The sequence below is a fragment of the Trachinotus anak genome, unplaced genomic scaffold, assembly GCF_046630095.1.
Source record: "Trachinotus anak isolate AG129_WGS33_773 ecotype Australia unplaced genomic scaffold, CSIRO_AGI_Tana_v1 ptg000005l, whole genome shotgun sequence".
Lineage (NCBI taxonomy): Eukaryota > Metazoa > Chordata > Actinopteri > Carangiformes > Carangidae > Trachinotus > Trachinotus anak.
The window spans coordinates 14,766,048-14,774,030 of NW_027273856.1; the positions used below are offsets into that span (position 1 = coordinate 14,766,048).

The 7,983-nt window shown below is 39.1% G+C and overlaps 1 long non-coding RNA gene across 1 annotated transcript; it reads right to left on the reverse strand.

The window, feature by feature from the left end:
* Positions 1-947: 947 nt before the first annotated feature.
* LOC139621255 (uncharacterized) lies at positions 948-7,110 on the reverse strand. The gene is made up of 3 exons (XR_011690968.1): positions 4,478-7,110; positions 3,020-3,094; positions 948-2,903 (listed from the first exon to the last, which is right to left on the reverse strand). It is a non-coding gene; the product is annotated as an uncharacterized lncRNA (long non-coding RNA).
* Positions 7,111-7,983: the final 873 nt, after the last annotated feature.

The following is a 7,983-nucleotide window of genomic DNA, read 5'->3' on the forward strand; positions in this document are numbered from 1 at the left end:
CCTCCAGGATTCCCAGCCTCCTCCTTGTTTCTGTCTGTGTTGTTTTCTAGATGTGTGAATGATGTGTTGGTTTTGCTTCTTATATGTTTGTGTAGTCTGTCCGCTTTCCCGGTCTTCATTGTGGAGAGGATTTCTTGTAGCCTTACATTTCTCATTAATATTTACCATATACTCTATAATGCTGTCATCTGATTGTCCACACTGTAAATCTACTTTGTAACAGAGGCGGAACACACATCTAAAAAAGTCTGATAATCAAAAAACATTAACAGCAAGATGATCAAACTCGTCTTACAGAAACACAGAGGTTGTTGCAGCAATGTTGCCGTTGATCTCAGCAGTTTCTTGGTGAGTGCAATGGTATTAACCAAACCTCTTGGCAGACAAGAACATCAATATTGACACTTCCACAAAACCTCAGATTATAATTAGGTTCTTTGTTTTGTTTTATCCTTACATATTGATGTTAAATATTAAAAATGTTTAGCTTTTTTTCTCATGGCAATTACAGTATGGATAATGTAAGAGAGTGACCACAGTTATAGCAAATAAACTATGAACACTGAAGGTTAGGGAACAATTGTGGTCACAGTAAATGAAAAAGGGAAGCATTAATTTCAGGTGATTGGGCACAAACCTGTCTCCTGCATGAATGTCAGGCACCAACCTCCATCACACTACATCCTGTGTTGACACTGAACATGAATGTAATGTGTGCATTGCAAAATCATCCAATATGGAAATAATTCCTTGTTTCACTGGGCAGCACAAATGACAGAAATAGCCTCCAAAAGTAAAAAAATAACACTCAAATTCTCATAAAACCTGAATTCTTCTTTAACTTTTCTGAAATCACCATGAACCATTAACAGATTATATCAAAAGTAAAAGTACTCATGCAGAAAAATGGTCCCTGTCGGTGTTTTATTATTATCTATGATGTTTTGGATTAATATCACTGCTGCATTAATATGTTGCATTTCATTGCTGCAGATGGTTGAGCTAATTTTAACGACTTTATATACTGCTGGGTTTAATAACAACAATGCATCATATATAATCATCGTAAGTTTGGAGCATTACTGTCCTGTAAGAACCATATCTCTAAACAGTCAACTTTTCAGGAGCTCAGAAAAACAGCCTGTTTTAAGCTTTGTAACAAAGATTTTCCAGCTAATCCATAAGGTTTTTAAATAGTTTATTTAGCTTAAGAACCAGGAGAATTTCCTCACCACATAAAGGAACACCTAATCCTTCGGTTTATTGCTTGTTTATATAACAAAATCACAACCATTTGGAGATACATTGTTTTCACTGGACAGGAAGGGTATGAAAAATTGTAACCTGAAAAGTAACTAGCAGGCTAACTAAAACAGACGAATGTAGTGGAGACAAGTATAAATTTACATAAATTAAAAATACTCAAGTAAAGTGCACGTATCTCAAACCAGCCTCCACATCCTTGCCCAGGCTCCTGACTGTATCTGGCTACTATGTGATTTCTGTCAATGCTGAATGATTTTTCTGTCTCACATGACTCAGGAACTACACTTTTCCAAGTCTGCCAGTGAATATATGATGAACACAAGCTGCTACTGTTCTGGTGCACCAACATTTACTGATACTAAATTCATGCCCTTTCTCTCTTATCCCTGTGATGTCAGACAGGAGTGAGGGAAAATGATCTGCAGGGCTGCACATTTCCTGATAGTGAAGGAGAGCAGGCATAAAACAGAAATGAATGTGTACTTGTTATGGCAAAGCTTTGAAATAAAAATACAATTTAAAAAATCCCTTTCTACAATTGTAACCATTTCCTTTCTTCTCCATCAGTGGGTCATTCAAATGTCTGTGCAAGAGAAAGCAGGAGAAGCCAGTGAACTATCACAGTAATTGACAGAATCAAGGCTTGTTCAGATTCATAAGACAGAGCCTGTGTTGGCTGTGGAGCTCTTGGGTAATTTCTTCCTGATGGACTCTTAACAGCATCTTATACTAAAAAGACGTACTCAGAGTTGTTTTAGTGCATGAGACACTACTCAAGGTCCTCAAGGAGATATTGTTATTGCTATACACGCTATGGAATCATCTGATAGACTAGATAAAGAGTGATTTATCCCGCAGGCCCTCCCCTTTTCCTCTGACTCCAGCAGAACAATCACAGTAATTCTTCTGGATGTCCAGACTGTCACTTCTGTAATCAGGGCCTGCCGCACTCCGCTGTGAGGAGCCCACTCTTTTGGAACATTCCACATTCAAGGTCCATTAGCTCAGAGCGGCCGCAGTGCTTCACTCTACTATAACATGTCCTTGAAGGAAAACGGCTAGAGAACCATGAAATGTTGGTCACATACTGGAGAGCTGTAGATTTGGCCCTCCTTGAGACAGAGGTAGATATTATCACATAATGACCGATGCCATTAATCTCACCAAGCCCTGAAATGTGACGCAAGGCCCTCATGAACACTGAAGTGAAACATTAATTTGCTGTTTGAGTGGTAACTAGGTTAAATGGGAATGGTGGCGTTAATGGAGCCATCACTGCGGCAGCAAGGCATAACGGGGAGCTCTTGTAGAAATTATCTACAAACCCTTGAAAATGAAATGTGGTCTCTGTAGAATGTGGTTTATATCAACTTGTTAAAAAAAAAAGTTAGACCCAGGTTAATGCCATGCATTACTGACTCTGAGGTGAGAGGAAAAATCCACCCGCGGATACTCTCACACTGCTGGATAACATCAATTTGTGATGTTGAGTGTGTCCCAGGAGTGATAAAGTGTTGTAATTTACTTTTTTTTTGGAACCATGTTCCTGCCTGTACTTCTACTTCAAGTCGTGATTTCCTGCATTTCCCAGAACGGCTTTTGACGATCCCCAGAGAAGAGGCTTGCCACTGCAGTATCTGTTTAGGCGGAGAGAAACAGTGCTGTATGTTTTTCCAGGTGAGAAAAAGTCTGCAGACAGACGAAGTCACTGTGTCTGCGATCAAAAGTTATATAAAAATAAAAAAAACCTGACATTCATTATTGATGCCTGAGTGGTATCAAACTCTATTGTAGCTGCACTCAAGGTCATGTCTGATCATCTACTTGTCTGTAAGAGAGAGAAAAATATATCAACAAACAACAAAATGGGCACAAAACCAACCACTGCTCTCTTACAATGAAAAGTGTTAAAGTTAATGTTTTAAATATCATAACTGGGTAATTTATTTTGGTAATTAAATGAGCTATATGTAAGTTTTACTATTGCTACATACCCAACATTAGCATTAACAGTTCTTTACTGAGCAGTTTAGCAGAAAAGTTCAGCATCACACTTCATTCCTTTACTCAGCAAGAGCTGCATCCAGCGATGGACAGAAACCCTCTTATTTTACTTCTATTTCTATCACTTCTTTTCTTCTACTGAAGTTAGCACGCTAACCAGCTAGCCCCAGTCCAGCTGGACCATGTTTGTTGTCACTTTCCGATACCGAGTCACTGTGCATCCAGGCTGCCCCGAAGACGTACTGCGGTAGTACTATAAAGGCAAAAATGGCTGAAGCTCTTGGTTAGTAAACAGATGTTAATGCTAACGTTTGGCTATGTAGCAATAGCACAACTTACAAATGTTGAGTCAGGACAATGAGGTGAAAAAAGAAAATGACGTTGTCAAAATGGGTGAATATATGCTGATAATTTTATCCCATAGCACAACAGATAACAACAACAACAACAACAACAACAACAACAACAACAACAACAACAACAATAATAACAATAATTGCTAATTCTAACATTTGTGTCAGCTTCATGGTCTTATAATATATTTGCCTGTTCTGTTCGTTATAAGCAATAAAACAGATAAATTGTGCTTATTTTGACTCACGGTAGGCCTATGTTCTAAAAAAACACTATACTATAATATTATTGTATAAATAAATAATACTATAATATTGTAAAACCATGTCTATTTTGAGAATACCATGCTTACTGAGACAAAAAGCAAAAGTTAAATTTGAATTTTGAAATTTGATGTATTTTCAATATGTTGCAACTGTCCCTGATCTGTAACCCCAGGGTTGTGGTTAGTTGCACCATCTGAGTTTTTCCATTCAAATAACTATTGTGAATCATCTTTACATGGTATGGGGAATTCACAGACAGATGAAAACCACTGCATCTCTCTAACCCTCAAATTTAATATATAAAAGTTTTGTTGATCTCTCTCTAAGGTGTAACTGAGAGATATGCAGAAGGTTTTGCATGTGAAGGGATGTTTGAGCCCAGAAGCCCAAAGTGTTCATGATCCCATGACTGAGGAGATTGTGAACCAGTAAGTGATATTTGCCCTAAGCCTCCTCACATAAAAAAAAAAAAAACACTGTAGCAATTGATGTCTAACACAGTCAAATCAATAAAAAGGATCACAAGGGACAGTACGGCCTTTACTATTATCCAGGGACTTGCTCACATTTTCCCACAAAAATCTTACCTTTGGGCATCGCCAACATGTGTAAAAAAAGTGTCTGTCAAGCCTGCAGAGGTGAGTTTTGAGTGAATCCATATTATACATTTTATCAGGAGTACATTCTAAATAAAATTATGTATTGTATATCCAGCGCTGGAAAGAGTACTAGAATATTTTAGGCCTGGTTGAAATAGTGGAAGTGGAGGCAAGCACCGGCACTTCCAGTGGCACGACCATCAGCCACAGTAGCTGCCTCTGTTTGTGGCATCCTCCAGTGAGATGCAATGTTCGCAGCCACTGTTCCGACTGATGCCAGATAGTTTTTAAGGATGCTACTCTAAAAAAGCTGACCTGAGAGAGTGATTGTACCTGTGATACTTGTGGTGGCACCAGTAGCTGCCAGAGTCATGCCGGCAGCTATTTGTTGTCACTCTCCGATACCAAGTCACTGTAGCATCTAGCACAAAGCTCTTGCCAAAACTGGTAAGTAAACAGCTGTTAATGCTAACGCTGGGCTATGTAGTATTAGCAAAACTTACAAATAGCTCCTTTAAATAAGGTATAGGATAAAACAGTTTAATCAGGACAAATGTGTGAAAAAGGAAAATGACAATGTTGGGAACAGAAAGATTTTTTTAACAGGATCGCTTGACTAATAAAGAATCTAGTTTTATTAGCAGAATGTTCTAAATATAGTGGTATTCTGGTATAATAAAATAAGGCCAAGAGGTAGGAGCCAACAATCAAATGTATTAAAAAATATGTTGTGTTGTGTTGTGTATTTAGAGGATAAGACCGAGATGATTTTATATTTTCTTACTGTCAACAAATTCCATGAAAAGACTAAAACCAACAATGTCCTCTGGTTTCTACCAAAGATTTCTATATTGTGTTCATCCTTGATATTCATTTCTATAAGCATTATTTCATCCATTATATCAGTATAACATAGCTGTGGTGTTCCTATGGCTGCCCTATAGGCTACATCTTACACTTATAGCAGGCATGGTGAGCAAGAATGGTGACAAAAATGCTTGGCTAAAAACAAAGTATGTGTTTCATGAAAGCAACCTGCCTCGCCACAATAAGCAACACCTCCATATAGTGCCACATTATAAAGACAGAAGAGGTAGACACAGGAGGTCCTGATCCCAGCTGCAAATGTGATGATATTTCTTTTGGACAGTGGTGTATAAGTTATTGTTAATCAGCTCATAATGAGCTACTTCAAGACGCGTACATAGTGTTTCCTCTCAGTGTCCTATAGTGGTGAGTTTTTTGATGCCACCACAAGGAGTCCTAAATTTTCTAATGTCGAGGCTGCCAATCAGTATCAAATAAAAAAAATAGTTAAGACTCTTATTATAAAAAAATAACTGACATTATACAATATGTAATATGAAATAACTTTGGTGTCACACTGTGGCCACTGTTGTTTTTCTTTTTATCGCTCTCTTCACAGGATTATTTCACAGTCTGCTGTTGTGTATGCTGGTAAGGTGTAAATGAAAATCTGGTTCAATTGACAGCTAACACTACACACAACAAGGGTTTCCCCAGGCCTAACACTTCCACTGGGCACTGGTATTTCAGGAAACAGCAAAGACATCCGCCAATAAGTGCAAAGGCTCCTTTCCGTTTGCAGCGAGTGGCTGTGTGGTGGCTTTCATGACAGTGGACCTGTGCTACACTGAGGGAAAATATCTCATTCTACACCTGCTCTTTCCGATTGCATTGTCACTCCTAATGGACTCTCACCTACCCCAAAAAAAAAAAAAAAAAAAAAAAAGCTTGTAAGCTCCGCAGAGTTTGCACAGGCTCAATTTGTGTGACAGCGCCCTCAGAAATCTCTGTTTGCCAGGTACAGCCTGCCCTTCCTCTGTCACCTTATGTTTAGTTGGAAACCTCACAGTAAACTTGGCCTCAGCTAAATTTGGTGAGAAATGACTCGGCGCAATCAAATCTCCTGTTGAATAGCGTGTGCAGAGTGAACACCCTGTCAGTCTCGTTGTTGCTGGCCTGTTGCAGTGACGCTCAGGAGCTCCTCCTCACTGTGAGTTAGTTCCACACTCTGATCCAACTCCCTGAAAGAAGACGCCTCTCCTGTGGCACCATGTGGCCAGACAGAACAAACTCGTCCTCTCTGACATTCTTGTGTGCCCGTAGCCTGGGGAGAAAGCTTTTCATGCTCCACTGAGTCCACAGAAAGTACTACCACTTCAACTTCCCAGCCACTGGGAAACTGGGACCTGTTCTGTTCAGTGTTACTCTACAGTGAGTCAGAGGATACTGCCCACTTTAACCTGTCTGAATTTTATCAGGAATCAAGGGGCAAAACCAGCAGGATTCATTTTCAAGAAACGTGTTACTGATGGAGGTATCACTAAATAACAATTTCCCTTTGACATCAGATAAAAAAAAAAGGCTCTCAGTTGAGGCTTTGAGGTGCCAGTCAGCAATCTCCTAGCAACCACAGCGGACTCGATCATCCAGCCATTGGTCCATCAGAGAATTGGCCATATGAAAATGATCTCTGACTTCCAGAATAGAAAAAGACACATGGGGAACATACTATGATTTGATCAGAGGTCAGTTCTTTTGGAAGTCGTATTGGTTGTGATTTCCTTCTACTGGCCACTTTATTAGAGCATGTTGGCAAATATTTAAGCCCCTCTGTAAGATTAAAATATTTTTCGATCGGTTTAGAGAAGCAGCAGGAGCTATGGCACAGAAGCTGAGTGATGTGCAGCTGTGGATGGGGACATCATCAAAAATGTGTTTTAGCCACTTTTAAAAAATGCCCACAGAAAAAAAAATATCAGTTTAAAGCTACACTTTATTTTGAATGTTTTCACATCTTGCCGTCAAACAGTTTGTGAACCATTGAACTACTGTATTACTACACACTGTATTAATCTGCAGATCAGCTGTCTGAGTCAGACAGAGCTGAGTGTAGGTGCGCATGTGCGTAAAAATACAGTGGTTCAAAGGGTGAAAAAATGTTGTTTCAAAGAAAAGAGTTGTTTGACAGCAGATTAAGTGGTCAAAAGATTTAAAATGAAGTGTCCATTTAAACAGATACGAGCTTGTTTTCTGTTGGCATTTTTTTTAAGTGGCTAAAATACTTTTTCTTTTTGCTGTCCCCCGTCCACAGCAGCACATTACTCAGCTTCTGTGCCGGTGCTCCGGCTCTACTGCAGGAAATACAAACCGCTAAGCAGATGATAGACAAGTACCTCACACAAGCCCACGTCAAATAACCCAACATCTATAACTTATGAGAGTCAACAACACTCATGCAGCAGGAAGTTGCAGTAATCAACCAAAAAACTGCCAACCACAAGAAAAACATCAGAAGAAGAAGCTAAGAAGCTTAAGCTAAATGCTCAAAGCTCTGTGACTGTGTCAACTTATTGATTATTACCAGCTAATAGTTGCTATTTTCATCACCTTAATTTAGCATGCCAATATTTGCTAAATAGCACTAAACAAACATATCTACAACATAGTGGTGCCGCTGCAGCTTTATC